Source organism: Furipterus horrens, unplaced genomic scaffold (assembly GCF_987537825.1).
Source record: "Furipterus horrens unplaced genomic scaffold, mFurHor1.1.pri manual_scaffold_2, whole genome shotgun sequence".
Taxonomy (NCBI): Eukaryota; Metazoa; Chordata; class Mammalia; order Chiroptera; family Furipteridae; genus Furipterus; species Furipterus horrens.
In genome coordinates this window covers 94,154,878-94,173,494 of record NW_028327172.1, presented here as the reverse complement: position 1 = coordinate 94,173,494, position 18,617 = coordinate 94,154,878, and the positions used below count along the sequence as shown (strand labels likewise).

Below are 18,617 nucleotides of genomic sequence, written 5' to 3'. Positions count from 1 at the left end.
GTGGGCCAATATCTGAATCATAGGGTTGCCAGAAGGTGAAAAAGAAGAACTAGAAATTGAAAAATTATGTGAAAAAATAATGAAGCAGAAGTTCCCTAACTTGGGGAAAGAAATAGACTTACAGGTCCAGGAAGCACAGAGAGTTCCAAAAAAACTGAACCCAGAGAGAATCACACCAAGACACATTATAATCAAAATGTCAAAAATCAAGGATAAAGAGAGAATCTTAAAAGCCGCAAGAGAGAAGAAGAGAATTATATACAAAGGGGTCCCAATAAGACTATTAGCGTTCTCACAAGAAACTCTGCAGGCAAGAAGGGACTGGCAAGAAATATTCAAAGTAATGAAAAACAAAAACCTACAACCACAATTACTCTATCCACCAAAGCTGTCATTCGGAATAGAAGGGCAGAGAATGTGCTTCCAGGATAAAGTAAAACTGAAGGAGTTAATAATATCTAAACCACTGTTATATGAAATGTTAAAGGGACTTGTTTAGGAGAAAGAGGATCAAAACTATGAACATTAAAATGAAAACTGTATCACAGCAAAGAACAACAAAAGCTTGGGAATCAAAACAAAGGCAAACTAAGTAGGCAATGAGAGTGGGAAAAGAATTATAGGTATGCAGAACATTATGAGGGGAGGTCAGCAGGGAGGGGGGCAGGGGGAAAGGGAGGGAGATGGTACAGGAATTAAGAAGCATAGTAGGATGGAGTAGAGTAGACAGGAAGATGTTGAGAAGAACTGCAAGCAAAAACAATGGGTGTGGACTAAGGGGAGGGTACAACTGGAGGGAGGGGAGTCACTGGGTGGAGTGGAACAAAGGGGTAAAAAATTGGGACAACTGTAACAGTATAATCAATAAAGCATATTAAAAATTTTACTTTTAATTGACATACAATATTATATAGTTTCAGGTGTACAGCTAGTGATTAATCATTTATATAACTTAAGAAATGATCACTCTGATTAGTCTAATACCCATCTGTCACTATACACAGTAATTACAGTATTATTTACTATATTCCTTTTGCTATAAGTTACATCCCTGTTACTGTTTTCATAATTCACAATTTGCACATCTTAATCCCTTTTTTTTCACCTGTCTTCTTAACTCCCCTAACACCTGGAAAACATGAAAATGTACTCTGTATCAGTGAAGTAAACTAGAAAAAATCCCATTTATTCTAGCAACCGGAAAAATAAAGTGCTTAGGAATAAACTGAACCAAGGAGGTAAAAGACCTGTACTCAGAAAACTACAGAACACTGAAGAAATAAATTAAGGAAGATACAAATAAATGGAAGCATATAACATGTTCATGGATGGGGAGAATCAACATTATTAAAATGTCCATACTACCCAAAGCAATTTATAGATTCAATGCAATCCCCATTAAAATACCAATGGCATATTTCACAGACCAAGAACAAATACTTCAAAAATTTATATGGAACCAATAATGACTCTCGATAGCCTCAGCAATCTTGAGACAGAAAAACACAATAGGCGAAATTACAATACCTCATATAGAACTGTACTACAAGGCCACTGTAATCAAAACAGTCTGGTATTAGCATAAGAACTGACATATATGGTCCAGCAGAGCCAGGCCCTACAGGAGCTGATCTCAGAGTTGTAACGGAGAAACCGGAGCTCAGAGCTGGAACTGCTGCAGGAGGTGAAAACTGTCCTAGAAATGTGTGAATCCTGTAACCTGGAACAACTGGATATTGTCTCCCCAGACCTGAGGAGTATGTGCCTTGTGCCAGGGATGAAGAGGATGCTGAGGACATGTGGAATATACATCACTCTGGATCCACACACAGCCAATCCATGGCTCGTCATTTCAGAGGATCAGAGACAAGTGAGGCTTGGAGACACCCAGCAGAAGGTGCCTGAAAATGAGGAGAGATTTGATACTTATCCTATGATCCTGGGTGCCCAGCACTTCAACTCCGGAAAACTTTACTGGGAGGTAGATGTGATGGGAAAGGAGGCCTGGGACCTGGGGGTTTGTAGAGACTCTGTGCAGAGGAAGGGCAGTTTATGCTCAACCCCATAATGGCTTTTGGACAATTTGGCTGTGGAAGAAACAAAACTATGAGGCTGGCACCTGCTCGCAGACTCCTCTCCACCTCCCAGTGCCTCCACGCCAAGTTGGGATCTTCCTGGACTATGAGGCCAGCACTGTCTCCTTCTATAACATCACTGACCATGGCTCCCTCATCTACACCTTCTCTGAATGTGCCTTTACTGGACCCCTGAGGCCTTTCTTCAATCCTGGTTTCAATGATGGCGGAAGAAATGCAGCCCCTCTGACCCTCTGTCCTCTGAAGATGGGATAGTAGGGCTCTCTCTGGTCACTGACATCCACTTTGTTGATACCTCAGCCATGGACCCTGCCGTATTTTCCCATGAACTCTGAACTCCCTTTTTCTCTACAGCGGTATCAGGATTCCAGCAAGCCAACTTTGGCAAGATCACTGAACATCTATGTCAAGTGATCTTCAGTATCTACAATCCTGCCCTAGGTAGCTTATGATTCCCCCCATGAAACAAACCACTTATATTTGGTCCAAACTCATCTGGTTATACTAAAACATTTTTCTGCCTTCTTTATGTAACTCAAGTTTTGTTTTCTCCTCCCCATCTCTAGGCCTTTGCTCAGACCTCTATTATATCTTACATGGTTTGAAAAAGTGCTTCTTAAGTAAATGCATCTCAATCTATCCCATTCAATTCTTATTCTCATACACATCTGGGATACTCTTTCCAACACACACACACATCTCATCATAGGTGACTCCACACTGCCTATAGAAAACAACCACATTTTAAAAAATTGAATTAGATTGCCAAGTTAAATATCCAGCCTGCTATGCATCCCCATTCCCACAATTATCCCCCAACCACACCGTGTTGATAATTGATTTGGTTAAGGGCATATCAATCTAAATGGAAGTTGTGATGGTTTTTTAATGTGTCAGTTTGGCTAGGCTGTAAGCCCTCCATTTTTCAATCAAAACACTAATCTGTGAAGATGTGTGGTAGATGTCATTAACGTCCATAATCATTTGATGTTAAGTGGGGGAGATTGTCCTAGATAAACTGAATGAGCCTAATTCAATCAGGTAAAAGGCTTTAAGAGCAGACCTGCACCTTCCCCCCCCCCCCCCCAAAAAAAAGAACTGACATATAGGTCAATGGAACAGAATAGAGAGCTCAGAAATAAACCCAGGTCAATATGGACAATTAATATTTGACAAAGAAAGAACATAAAATGGAGTAAAAAGAGGCTCTTCAACAAATACTGTTGGGAGAACTGGAAAGGGACATGCAAAAAAAAAAAAAAATTAAACTAGACCACCAACTTACACCATACACAAGAATAAACTCAAGATGGATCAAAGACTTAAATGTAAGCCGTGACGCCATAATGTCCTAGAGGAAAACATAGGCAGGAAAATTTCAGATATCCTATGTAGCAATATTTTCACCAATGTATCTCCTAGGGAAAAGGAAATAAATCAAAGAATAAACAAATGGGATTACATGAAACTCAACTAGTTTCTGCTCTGCAAAAGAAAACATCAGCAAGATGAAGAGGGAACCAAGCATATGACAAAACATATTTGCCAATGATACTTCAGACAAGGATTGATCTCCAAAACATATAAAGAACTTATATGACTCAACACCAAGAAGACAGACAACCCAACTAAAAAATGGCCAAAGGACCTGAACAAACACATCTCCGAGGAGGACCTACAGAGGGTCCATAGTCATATTAAAGAATGCTCAAAATCACTAGCCATCAGAGAGACACAGATAAAAAACAATGAGATACCACTTTACACCAGTCAGAATGGCCATCATCAACAAATCAACAAACAACAAGTGTTGGGCAGGATGTGGAGGAAAGGGAACCCTAGTGCACTGTTGGTGGGAACATAGACTGGTGCAGCCACTATGGAAAACAGTATGGAATTTCATTAAAAAACTAAAAATGGAACTGCCCTTTGATCCAACCATTTCATTGCTAAGATTATACCCAAAGAATCCTGAAACACCAATTTAGAAGAACCAAGCACCCCTATGTTCATAGCAGTGCTATTTATAATAACCAAGTGCTGGAAACAACTTAAGTGCCCATCTGTAGATGAGTGGATTAAAAAACTAGTACATTTGCACAATGGAATACTATGCAGGAGGAAGAAAGAAGGAACTCCTGCCATTTGTGACAACATGGCTGAAACTTGACGAAATAAGCAAGGCAGTGAAAAAAAAAAAACATATGATATCACTTAATATGGGAAACTAATGAGCAGCACATACAAATCAGAAAAATAAAACCAGGGTCATGTAAACAAGGAGCAGACTTACAGTGACCAGGGGTGAGGGAGAAGGGGAGAAGGAGGGAAAGAAGGGGAAGTGTCTCATTGAGGAACTAGTATAAATCACCCATGGACCTGGACAACGGAAAGGGGATTGACTGTGGGAGGAGACATGGATAGGTTAGGGGATGAGCAAGAGGGAATAATGGGATAACTGTAATAGAAAAGCAATAAATAAATTTAAAAAAATGTTCTCTGTATTTATGAGTTTGTTTCTTTTTGTTTGTTAATTTATTTTGTGCTTTAGGTTCTATATACAAGTGGAATCATATGGTATTTGTTTTTCTTTCTGTGACTTATTTTACTTAGCATAATACCCTCTAGGTCCATCGATGTTTTGCAAATGGCAAGATTTCTTTTTTTTAGTAGCTAAGTCATATACCACACTTTATCCATTTATCAATGGGCACTCAGGCTGCTTCTATATCTTGGTTATTGTAATTAATAATGCAATGTATATGGGGTGCACATGTTTTTCCCAATTAGTGTTCCAGGTTTCTTCAGATAAGTACCTAGAAGTGGAATTGCTAGGTTGTTTTTTGTCTCTTGTTATAGCCTTTGTATTAAAGTCTATTTTGTCTGATAAAGTATTGTTACCTCAGCTTTTCTTCTCATATCCATTTGCATTACATATTTCTTCACACCTCTAGTTTCAGTCTGTGTGTTTTTTTAACTAAAGTGAATCTCTCATAGGCAGCATATATATGGTTATTGTTTTCTTTTTTTTAAGTATATTTTATTGATAATGTTGTTAGAGTAGTCCCAATTATTTCCCATTTGTTCTCCTCTTCCCAGTAACCCTCTTCCCCCCAGCAATCCCATCTCCCTTAGTTCATGCCCATGGGTTGTGCATATAAGTGACAGCCTCAATTCCCACGTTGTCCTACCTACCCCCACCTGCTTGCAGCTGCCTGGGAGTTTCCCATGATAGTGGGGTGCCTGAACCCAAGCTCCATTGGCCTTGATCAGTCCTCAGACTCACAGCTGGGAGATAAAAACTGAATTCAATAGTTTCTTTTTTCTTCCCTTATAAAACAGTCCCCTCTTTTCCTAGGAACCTGGAATTGGGCCATTCATGGCACGGCTTCCTCCCCACTTGCTAATTCCCTCAAATAAACTTTTCTTCTGCTCGTTGTATCCTCATGGTTCTCTGAGTGACACCATTCTTACGTGATGGTGTGAAACCCAGGATTGGGACACTGGCTCAATTGGGACCCCTGAGTCAGACCTGGGCCTGAGCCAGCCCCAATCCTTGGACCCAGAGTCGCTGAGACCTCCATAGGTTGGTGGCTCGAGCTTCCCCTCTGGCTTGCTGACCCCTTCTGCCTCCTTTTTCCTCCAACCCCTCCCCCGACTGCTATCTACTCCCAGTCAACACCGGCTCTCAGATTTATAGGTGAGTTCTCTGCCTCATTTTCTCCGGGGATTCTGTTTCCTGGTCTAATCCGAGACCATTCCAGGCAATCTGGCCCTAAATCTGAGCGCTCAGTCAGAACCACTCCTCAGGGTTAATCCGGACCTCTCTCTCTAGAGCCTGATGAATCCCAGGAACACCTGGAATAAATCAGTGCCTCTCATCTCAGCCTTTGGCCCTCCACTCTCTGGTTGAAATGGGGACGATCCTCTCAACAGAGTGTAGAGCCGGAAACATTGGCTTGAACTCTCCCTCCCCCTCCCCTTCCTTTACAGACTCACAATAAGCATAACCGTCACCATGGAAATTGGCCAGTCCCTCCCACCCAAAAATACCTCTCTTGGATGTTTAACCCATAATCTCATACCTCTCCAACTAAATGGAGAAGTCAAGGCACTGTCACATAGCCCCAATATCCTTTAAATAACCAAAGTCAGTGGCCAAAAACTGGCACACTTAACTTCAGAGTTCTCACAGACCTCCATAGCTCTCTTTGGCAGTTGGACAGGTGGTCAAAGAATTTCCCTATGCTCAGGCTTTCTAGACTCTTCAGACCACTCTCTCTCTACAAACAGCTCACTGTCCGCCAAATTCTCCTTATCCAAAAAAAAAAAAAAACCCGCCTTCTTCTCGATCTTCTGCATCCCCTTTAATCCCTTCTCTTTCCTTACACACACACACTCACACACAATTAATCACAATAAAACACCAAAACACAGATTTTTAGCAATAACCAAAACATTTATTCACAGACCAGGAGCTTTGGGCGCAGCCAAGGACCAAGGGGGCTGCCTGGCTGCATGTCCCCATTTCTCAAAGTTTAGAAATGAAAGTCCTCCTTTCGGATTTCAGATGTCCTTTGTTCTCAGAGGCGTTTGTGCTGAGCCGTGAAATGCCAGTTTTCTAATACTAATATTGTTAACTCTGGCTCAAAAACAACCCCTCCAAAAAAAAAAAAAAAAAAAACCCTGTAATTACATTTGTCCTTTACCGCTAAATATTTTCCCACTAGTCTAGAAGCTTCTTACATTTAAACATTTTCGCTCTCGCTCTCACTAAGGCTGCCGGGCACTTGGCACCAGAAGCAAGAGCCCCTCGGGGCTCGCCCCACCCCTGCTTCACCGAGTTGGTAAAAAAACGATCAAAGTAGTATCACTGGCAGCCCGCGAGGCTGGCAGACCCCGCCCCACCGCCCCAGTCAAACTCCCCACTTGGCACGGTCCCTGGTATCCTCCTGCCTCCCCAACCACTGGTGCCAAATCTCCGCAGTCCTGCCATGGCCAGATTGGGGCGTGATTTCCCCTTCCTCATCCCTGCACCTGCACCGCCGCCCACCAGGCTACCCTGGGCATGGCCCTGACCACGGCCTGCAGAGGGAACCTCCCCTTGCTGCCTTCAAAACCTCTATCACCTAACTCCTCACAGCTCCCACCCTCCCTGCCACGTGCCAGTATGCATGCACGCTGGTGCCAGTATGCATGCACGCCGGTACACACACAGGCAGGACGCAGACATGGGGCCTGGGCCACGGCCCCGGTTGGGGTGCCTGGGCTGCCATGGAGACCACTCAGAGGCGCTCATTGGGGTCTGCCTGGCCGGCAAGTTCATTCACCTATAATAAAAGACTTCCCTGTAGCTGGTCGACAGCCTCCATCTTCTGAGCACTTCTTCCCTCTCCCAGCCCTGTGGGAAAGGTAGGCATCCCCACCTCTTCCGCCCCATCACACCCAGCTCCTTGGCACCTGCAGCCTCTGCCGCTGCCGCTGCAGCCAAGTTGGACCCACTAGGCTGGAGGAAATCGAGGTCAGGCCCAACTGCCAGGGACCCGGGACTCCCGACCCCACAGGCAGCCAGGTCGCCTTCCCCACCGCTGAGGTCGCTGTGGCTGTCCCCCCTTGCCGCTGCCACCTTCTCCTCCCCATAGGCAATCCCAGAGGCCCATCCCTACCTCCATTTCCCAAGTGCTTCCCGCCTCTGATTAGCATGGTCCCTCTAGTCTCCAACCGCCCCCCTCCCCAATAAACTTATTCAAGTTGCTTTCCAAGTATATAAAAACCAGCAAGAGGAGACGGAGAAGTAGCCACGAAAAAAGAAATACAAGCAATCTCTTGCTGGCTAATGTCCTAAAAATTTCCTCCAAGAAAAAAGTTAAATTAAGCCTAAAAGCAAAGCTTTCACCATCAGGCAGCCTCTGGGCCCCTGTTTCTGGTGCAGTCAGAAGAAACATTGGACAAAGCTCTGTCCAAACCCCCGTTTACCTCCTCTAGGTTCCTGCCCTTTCTGTCAAAAGACAGGTAATTAGAAGGTAGACTGTCCATTGGCCTCTAACCGAGGGACAAGTCCACCTACCCCAGCAGTGGATCAAGACGCTGGCCTTACAGTTCCAGACCTCCTTGGACTTTCCACCACCTGATGAGGTCTGGGTTCAAGAGCCACACATTTCACTATCATGGCTGCAGAACCCAGGGTAAATATATTGGTGGCAGGTAAGCTTGTCTCCTTTATCCTTAAAACAGAAGCTACATGTTCTGTCCTGCCTGAAGTTTTGGGGCTTCTAACTCCCCCTGCCATATCAGTTATAAAAATAGACGGCAAGGTGACCCAACCCCTGAGTACCCCTTCCCTATCCTGTCTCATTGGGCATCAGGCACTCATTCATCCACTCTTTTCTAGTACTGTCCCACGGCCCAACCCCACTTCTCAGACACAATATTCTAACCAAACTGCACGCATCTATATCTCTTAGTTATTTTGACTCCATGCCCTTGCCAAATAATCCCACCCATCTCATTCTTCTAATTTTAAAGCAGTCCCTTCACACTATCCCAAACATTCCCTTGCCATCCTAACAGCGGTTAATCCCAATATCTAAAACACAAACAATCCTTCCATCGCCTCTCACCATGCTCCAGTCTCTGTAACTCTAAAAAATATATGCCTCCCATTTCCCCAACAAGCCTCAGTACCCATTAACCCCCTCGGCCTTAAATGGTCTGAAACCTATTATAAACCACCTACTGGAAATAAGTCTGCTTTGACCTGCCACCTCTCCCACCAATACTCCCATCCTAGCAGTAAAAAAAACCCAACAGGTCTTACCGTCTTATCCAAAATCTACGTACGATCAATAAGGCCACCATCTCTGTCAACCCCATCGTCCCCAACCCTTATTACCTCTTGTCATTCATCCCACCTAAAACATCCTCTTTTACCACCCTAGACCTCAAAAATGCCTTCTTCACTATCCCACTCTCCCCAGCCTCCCAAGACCTCTTTGTCTTCACCGGGACTGACCCAGCCACAAAAATAACCCAGCAACTGATGTGGATGGTCCTGCCTCAAGGGTTTTGAAATAATCCCCACCTCTTTAGTCAAGTCCTAGCAGCCAACTTACAGCAGCTTGATCTTTCCCCAAGCATCTTTCTACAGTACATAGGTGATCTCCTCCTCTGTAGTCCATCTAAAAACCTTTCTCATTTCCATACTGCCCAACTCCTAAACTTTCTTGCCAGTCGGGGATACCACGTGTCACAAAACAAAGGCCAATTCTCTTAAACTCAGATTACATATCTCAGACTCTCCATCACCCCCACTGATAAACACTGAACTCCAGAAAGACAGCACCTAATAACGACCTCCCCCCTGCCCCATACTAAATAGAAACTCCTATCATTTTTTGGCCTCACCAATTTTTTCAAAACTTAAATACTTAATTTTAAATATCTAGCCAAACCTTTATATCAAATAACAGCTAGAGACTTGTCTAACCTCCTAGAATACTCTCAAACCCTCCTTAAACTTTTCATCACACTCAAAATAGCACTCAGCCAAGCCCCAAACTTAGCCCTCCCAAACCCAAATAAGCCTTTCCTCCTATACACTGACACTAAAGATGGCTTTGCTCTCAGCCTGTTAGACAATATAAACCAGACCAATGGGTTATAGCCTATTTTCCCAAACCACTCGATTCCCCATTCCTAGGGTAGCCAGCCTGCCTCTGTGCCTTAGCAGCAGCAGCAATTCTAAGTAAAAAAAACCCTTAAGTTACTTCACTTTGCCCAGGTAACAGTCCACTCCTCTCATACTATTTCTGGCCTACTAACACACCAGGCCATCGCTGCAGCCTCCTCTTCTCGAATTCAGTTCTTACATGCCTAACTACTTCAAAATCCTCAAATCTCCCTACATAAATCAGCTCTTGCCCTCGACCCTGCCTCATTACTTCTCTTTCCCCACTCCCACACCCATACCTATCACTATACCCAATATCTCTCCTCCTTTCTACACCTCTTCCTCAACATACAAGACACCCCTCTACCCCAGGTAAAATCCTTGTTTATAGATAAAAGCTCCTACAAGATCGGCCCAAAAGGAACAGAATATACTATCACTACCCTCACCTCTATCATTAAGTCAGGACACTTGCCCTCTGGTACCTCTTCCCAGAAGGCATAACTTATTACTCTAACGTAGGCCTTAGCCCTTACAAAAAAACCATCAGGTCTCTATATACACTAACTCCAAATATACCTATCACATCATACATTCACACATAAAAAACAACACATTAACATTATTGCCCAAACTAGGGAACAGGCATACGGAAAATCCTAATTATAACCTTCCTCTCATACTTCTCCTCTCCCTTCAAAGCGATCCTAGTGCCTCTCATAACCCTACTGCTTCTCCTCCTATTATTCCTCGCCCTTGGCTCTTGCTTTCTCAAACTGTTAGTTAACTTTATTCAAAAAACAGTCCAATCCATGATAGCCTCTATCGCCCATAACGTACTCCTATTAAGATTTTTCAGATATCAACTCATGGCAAGAGATAACCCCAAGCTGGCAGTCAATCCCCTTCCATCATCCTAACTCCTCAAGAAGGTATTATTGAAGACAGAGAATTGATGACCCCCTCTCCCAACTGGACTCTGCCATGCCGCCTCCACCCCAAAAAACACACCCCACCCTTGCCTCCTTTTATTAAAACAAAAAGGCTAGAATGACAGCTTCGGTTCCCATGCTGTCCCCCATACCTCCACCTGCTTGCAGCTGCCTGGGAGTTTCCATAGTGGAGGAGGTGGGGCATGAACCCAAGCTCCATTTGGCATTGATCAGCCCTCAGACTCACAGCTGTGAGATAATGACTGAATTCAATAGTTTCTTTTTTCTTCCCCCTATAAAACAGCCCCCATTTCCTATGAACCCGGAGTAGGGCCATTCATGGCACGGCTTCCTCCCTGCTTGCTAATTCCCTCAAATAAACTTCTTTTCTTTTGCTCGCTGTGTCCTCATGGTTCTCTGAGTGACACTGTTCTTACAATAAATTCTTTGGCTTCACTCTTTCCTATATTATTCTTAATTTCCCCCTGTCTATTTTGTACCAACCAATTATGCTTCTTAATCCCTGCACCATTTCCCCATTTATTCCCTTTCACCTTCCCAGCTGATAACCCTCCAAATGATACCCATACCCATGATTCTGTTCCTATTCTGATTTGCTTAGTTGGTTTTTGTTTTCAGTTTTTTAGGTTCAGTTGTTGATAGTGTAACTTTGTTGTCATTCTAATGTTCATAATTTTGATTTTCTTTTTCTTAAGTAAGTCCCTTTGACATTACATATAATAATAGCTTGATGACGATGAGTTCTTGTAGCTTTACCTTGTCTGGGAAGCACTTTATCTGCCCTTCCATTCTAAATGATAGTTTTGCTGGATAGAGTAATCTTTGTTGTAGGTCCTTGCTTTTCATCACATTGAATACTACTTGCCAGTCCCTTCTTGCCTGCAAAGTGTCTTTTGAGAAATCAGCTGATAGTCTTATAGGCACCCCTTTGTAGGTAACTCTCTACTTTTCTCTTGCTTTTAAGATTCTCTTTTTATCTTTAAATTTTGGCATTTTAATTATGATGTGTCTTGGTGTGGTCCTTTTTAGGTCTAGCTTGTTTGAGACTCTCTGTGTTTCCTGGACTTGTACATCTATTTCCTTCACCAAATGGGGAGTTTTTCTTCATTATTTTCTCACATAAGTTTTCAATTTCTTTCTCTTCCTCTTCTTGTTCTGGCACCCCTATCGTTTGGATGTTGACATCTTTAAAGTTGTCCCAGAGGTTCCTAAGCCTCTCCTCATTTTTTTCACTTCTTGTTTCCTTATTCTGTACTGGTTGACTGTTTTTTTCTTTTTTATGTTGCAAATCATTGATTTGAACCCCGGTTTCCTTCCCTTCATCATTGGTTTTGTGTGGATTTTCTTTTGTTTCAAGTAACATAGACTTCACTTCTTCCCTTATTCAGTTGCCATACTTAAGCATATCTGTCAAGCCAGTGAGCATCTTTATCACCAGTGTTTTGAACTCTGCATCTGTTAGGTTGGCTATCTCTTCATCACTTAGTTCTCCCACTGGAACCTTGATTCATTTCCCCTTTTGGACCATACTTTTCTGTCTCCTCATCTTGAAAGGCTCCTGTGTTTGCCTTTTTGTCTTAGGCACAGCTGGGACGTAGCCTTAGATATTTGTCAGTACAGGGAGACCCATTTCACCACGTTGTGACTCTTTGTGTAGGAGAGGCATCTGAGAGGGAATAATGTCGCTTGCTTAGCACTTGCCCCTGTTACAGGCACTTCTCCCACTTGTTTGGGACTGGCGCCTCTCTAGCTGTTGCCGTGGCTGTCATTCCCAGAGTGGGTGGGTCTGTGGATGTTCTAGGACCATGGGGGCCCTCTAAACAAGGAGACTCTGCTGAGAGACCAAAAGTTTCTATCTCTGTCCCAACCCCCACTGGTTTGCATATTCATATGAAACGAGGCTTTATTTTCCCTGGCACGGGACCGTGAGCTGCGCAGTCTGGCGTGGTGCTGGGACCACTGCTGAGGTGTCCCTCCTGACTTTTAAAAATGTGTGACTGTGCTTTCCACCGGCCCACCGCTGCCACCGCTCCTGCCACCACCACACTGCATCCTCTCTGCCCCAGCTCCACCCCTCCTACCTGTCTGGATGAGTATTTCTTCTTTACATCTTTTATATCTTTATATATTTTCTGGAACTTCTGGATGTTTATAGTTTTGAGGTTGTTGTATTCCTTCTTGTTTGTGGAGTGTGATGCAGCATATCTGTCTAGGTCTCCATCTTGGCTGGAAGTTGGGTTGTTTTCTTATCCATTCAGCCACCCTACATCTTTGTTTGGACTATTTACTCCATTTCATTTAAAGTAATTATTTATGCCATTTTATTTTACATAGTTTTGATATTTTCTTTTTATTAAAGAAGTCCCTTTAACTTTTTTGTAATACTGTTTTGGTGGTGAACTCCTTTAAGTTATTTTTTTTCTTGGAGGCTCTTTATCTCTTGGATAGAGTAGTTTGGGTTATACATCTTGCTTATCATCACTTTGAATATTTTGTACCAGTCCCTTCTGGACTTCAAAATTTTTTTTGTTCTTTTTGTTTTTGTTTTCATTTTTATAGAATTCTTCCTTGTGAATAGTTAACTGCATTTGTTTGGCTGCTTTTAAGATTCTTTCTTTGTCTTTAACCTTTGCCATTTTAATTATGATGTCTCTTGGTGTAAGCTTCTTTCAGTTAATCTTGTTTGGGACTCTGTACTTACTGCACTTGTATGTCTATTTACCTTGCTAGATTAAGAAAGTTTTCTGTCATTATTTCTTCAAATTAGTTATCAACTCCTTGCCCTCTCTCTTCTCCTTCTGGTATCCTTATGATGCGAATGTTGTTACACTTGATGTTGTTCCAGAGTTTCCTTAAACTGTACTAATTTTTTTAATATTCTTTTTTATTTTTGTTGTTCTAATTGGGTGTTTTTGCTACCTTGTCTTCTATATTACTGATTCAGTCATCTGCTTCATCTAATCTATTTTTTATTTCCTCTAATGTATTTTTCATTTTAATTACTGTATTCTACATTTCTGACTTGTCTTTTTTATGTTTTCTATCTTCATTTTTATGTTTTCTGTCCCTTTGTGAAATTTCTCATTGAGTTCATCTACTGTTTCCCTAAGTTCATTGAGCATCTTCAAAACCAGTGTTTTGAACTCTGCATCTTATAAATTGCCTGTCTCCATTTTGTTTAGTTCTTTTTTTTGGAGTTTTGTTCTGTTCTTCCATTTGGAACCTGCTTCTTTATCTCTTCCTTCTGGCTGCCTCCCTATGTTTGTTCCTATATGTTATGTAGAGCTGCTATGTCTCCTGGGCTTGGTAGAGTGTCCTTATGTAGTAAGTGTCCTGTGGGGCCTAGTGGAATGGTCTCCCTGATCAGCTCAGCTGGGTGCTCATAGTTTGTCTCTTGTGTGGATTGAGTGTGCCCTCCTGTTATGGTTTGGGCTTGATTGTTGTTGGTGTATCCATAACCTTTTACCCTCAGGCTGCTTGGCTCTGAGGAATAGCATTCTAGTGGATTCCAGTGGAGGAGCTATTGTGCAGGTGCTGACCCAATGAAGCAGGATTTATTTAGCTGGGTTCTGGTGCCTGCCAAGTTTGCCCTTTGGGTATTTAATTTTTGATGTAGAGGTGGTATTGTGGTCCTCTGGTGTGTTCTGAGGTTGGACACCAGATGTGTTGGGTCTGGAGCATCTTAGGACAGGCTCTGGTGCAGCCAAGGTCAACTGCTGTCTGTACCTGCCCTTGGGATATCTGCTATGAGATACAAAGTGATCTTATGTTGATTGCTGCTTGTGCTGGTCTTGGAGCTGGTCTAGCAGAGATTAAGCTGTGAACCAAGGCTGGCTGGCTCTAGTGCTAGGCTTGGGGCCACTGAGAAAGAGGTATGTGACATGTCAAAGCTATATTCTGCTTGTTTGGGGTTTGTGAAACTTTGAGTGATTTTTAGAAAAGACTAAAGCAGAAGCCTAGGCAAGCTATTTGTATGTATTTACCTCTGGAAGTGGCTTGTGTTGTGTGAGGTCTCAGGGATTTACCAGAGCAGGGGAGATGGTTTGAGCCACGTTGATGGTGACTGGGATATGGTGTTCATCTACCAGATATGGGGGAGAAGGACTCAGAAAAGGAACAATGGCCTCTGCCAGGCTTCTATTTGGGAGAAAGTTTCCTCTCTAGATTTCACCTGAAGCCAAACAATTCAGTGTCTTCCTGCATGTATCTGGCTCCATTTGAGCTGCTGCCCAGTGCTGGAGCTCAGACAAAATAAGTCTTAGTAAGTTGGTACTTTAAGAGGAACACCAGGATCTCCAAAAGTCCTCTGTCTCCCTCAGGCACAATTCTCGCTGGTTTTTACAGCCATAAGTTATGGGGATTGCTTTTCCCAACACTGGAACCTTGGTATGGGCAGCCTGGTGTGGAGCTATGACTCCTCGATCTCAGGGTGGACCTCTGCAGCCTGAGATAGCAGCTCTGATTTCTTAACTGCCACACATAGATAGGAAACCAGCATGTTTTGCATCTCTGCCCCTCTTGCCAGATTCCACATGTCTTCTTCTGTATTTCCTTAATTATAGGACTTCTTTTCAGCCAGTGTTCAAGTGGTTATAAATGATAGTTGTTCTGTAGTTTAGTTATAATTTTGATGTGGTCATGGGAGAAGGTGAGCACAGAATTTACCTACTCTGACATCTTGACCAGAAGTCTTGCCATACTGTCCTTAAAAAGCCTGAAGTAGAGGAACGTGATATGCTGTGTTTGGGCTGGGATGCCTTGAAGTCTGAGTTGGGCCCTGGAATCAGGTTGGTTTTGTCCCTATGTTCTAGAATCAGTAGTTGGCAGTATCCTCAGAGGTAAAAATCTAGAATAAAAAATTAAAACAGAATGTAGGCACAGTCAAAGTGTTGTTCTAAGCTAGATATTGAGGCAAGATGCTGATATAAGTCAACCCAATAGTTGTGAGGTCACTTGGCAGATGCAAGAGGATTAAGCATGAAGGCTATGATATGGAATCTGAAAAAATTTCCCAAGTCATTTGGGTCACTGCAGTATTAAAAAAATACTGTTTGCTTTAGTGTAATTGGGAAAGAGTTGTTAAAAGTATAAGGCCAAATTAGTAATGGAGAGAAAAAACTGATGGGGAGAAAGTATCTTCTAAAGGTAAGTAAATGGTAAGCAAAAAAATTCTGTGGGATGGAAGCCACGAGGCATTCTCTTTGAAAAAGTAGTCTGTGCCCTTCCTAGTTCTCACCACAGCTTTCTCTTGAACCTTTCCAATGAAGCTTCTGTCCCTGCTGCCTCACTGAACTGCAGTTATCACATTATTCACAGACTCCACAAAATGGTCTCCACTGGCCATTTATCAGTGTCATCTTACCTGAGACATTGTCACTGGCTCAATTGATCATTCAGCTGAAATACTGTCTGCCCTTGGCTTCTAGGTCACTGCCACCCTGGCCTTCCCCCACCTCCTCTGACATTCCTTCATCAGCATCCTTGCTGGTTCCTTCTCATTGCTTTAACCTCTACATATTGGACTCACCCAAAACTCAGTCCTAGAATCTCTTAAAACAATTAAAAAAGTATTATTTATACTAATTTTTCAGGAGAGCTCATTCAGTATACTGACTTAAAATGTCACTCATATGCTGATGAAAAGGAAGAAAGATGTTTTGTCTGCACTTGAGCAGCTGTTGGCAAAGCCAAGGCAGGGGTTCCCATCACATCGTTGGTCTCAGAGGCTGGCTGAATGAAACCACATAGGTCAGGATTTTTCAGTCTTGGCACCATTGAGATTTGGAACCAGATAATTATCTTTCGTGGGACTTTTCCTGTGAAGTGCAAGATGTTTAACAGCATCCTTGGTATCTACCTACTAGACACCAGTAGAAACCCCTCCACCCCCAAAGTTGTAAAGTGTCTCAAGACAGAATCACTGGTACCAGTAATGACAGAAGTGTTTTCAGAAAAACCACTGGTATCAGTAATGACAGAGGAAGGTGAGAAATAATCCTCACAGAGAAAGGGGAAAGCATAGGTGTGAGTACCAGAGAAATTGAGTCAATTTACAAGTTAAACATGAAAAACATTATATCTAGAGAAAGAGGAGAATCTTGCAGTAGGATTATTAATCTTCTGACATCAAAGATATATTTTGTGCATAGTTTGCACCAAATCACCCTTTAGGGAACAATAGAAGGTCCATCCTCAAGGGCCAAGATGACTGCTTATTCTGTATAAATTTCTATTTATAAAGGGAGGGGAAAATTTAAGTGGTTGGCAAGAGAAGTCAATATTCTAGATTTTAATTTGTTTGATTGCTGATCTTTTGTAAAAATATATTTTATTGATTATGCCGTTACAGTTGTCACAGATTTCTCTCCCCACCCAGTTTAACTCCTCCCTCAGGCAATCCTCACACTTTTGTTCATGTCCATGGGTCATACATATAAATTCTTTGGCTATCCCTTTTCCTGTACTGGACTTTACATTCCTGTGGCTATTATATGACTACCAATTTGTATGTCTTAATCCCCTCACCTCTTCTCTTATTCTCCTAAGCCCCCTTCCTGTCTATAAACCATCAAAACACTCCCCCTATCCACAATTCTGTCTCGGTTCTTCTTGTTTGTTTAGTTTGTTTTTATTTAATTTTTGTGTTCATTGCCATTTTATTGTTCATAGCTTTGATCTTCTTTTTCTTAAATAAGTCCCTTTAATATTTCACATAATAATGAATTGATAATGATGAACTACTTTAGTTTTTTCTTGTCTGGGAAGCTCTTTATTAACCCTTCAATTCTAAATGATAGCTTTGCTGGGGAGCGCAAACTTGGCTGTAGGTGCCTGCTTTTCATGAATGAATATTTCTTGCCAATCTCTTCTAGTCTTAAAAGTCTCTTTTGAGAAATAAGCTGAAAGTCTTATGGGGACACCCCTGTAGGTAATGAATTGCTTTTCTCTTGCTGCTTTTAAGATTCTCTCTTTTATCGGTCCGTTGGAGCGACTCGGCTATGTACTTCTGTGCTCTGTGTGACACAGGATCTGAGGCTGCAGAGGGAGCTGAGCACAAACCACTCATGGTAGAACAGTTTTCTCAACTTAAGATCAGTTCTTGTAGGGTTTTCTGGTCATAAAAATAGTCCTGCCTAGAGAATATTTTTAAAGAAATTGGCGAGAGAGAAGATGGCAGAGGAGTAAGGGGAGGCTGCGCTTTCTGGATCCTGAGACTCATCTGTAGTTTGAACTAATTGGAGACAGAACATCTCAGTGAGCAGCTGGACACTGGCAGGAGTTGAGCCATGGCACTGCTGGAATAAGAGAAAAACCATCTGGGAACAACCTGTTTGGTGAGGATAGCAGAGGAAAAAGGGATGAGATGGGATTTCAGACTGGGTTGGCTCCCCGAGCTGTGGCTGGAAGTACACAACGGCTTTTTGGCTAGCACAGGCTTCCCCAGAGAGAAATCGGGAGGAGAGAGGATCTCTGCCCGCTGGCAGAACCAGGAATGGGCCAGGTGGTATCTGGCGCTGAAAGACAAGAAACAGCATACTGCTGTGCATGTGAGAATGTGATTTTCCCTTATATTTTCCTCTTGTGTATTGTGGAAAGGGGAGAAATGGACGGGGGTGATAAGACATTCTTGAGGAGCACAGGCACAGAAGTGTGCTCTCTCACTCCCCAACCCTCTCCTTGGGTCGCGCGGGCGCACACAGGGAAGTGCCTTCATTTACTAGCCCAGGTGCGTGGGGCCAAGCATCCAGGTGCCCCTTGGGCACACCCCAACAGACATAAGAACAGTGCCCAAATGGGCGCAGGGAGGGCCTGCTGGGCATGCAGAAGGCCGTGTGCAGACACCCCTGGCCAGCCCCAGTGAGCAATAGGCCGGAGCACAGACCACTTGCGCAGGCTCTC

At 43.0% G+C, this 18,617-nt stretch overlaps 1 pseudogene; it reads left to right on the top strand.

Annotated features, from left to right (window-relative positions):
- Window positions 1-1,597: 1,597 nt before the first annotated feature.
- LOC150019105 (E3 ubiquitin-protein ligase TRIM21 pseudogene) lies at window positions 1,598-2,735 on the top strand (annotated as a pseudogene).
- The last annotated feature ends 15,882 nt before the right edge of the window (window positions 2,736-18,617 follow it).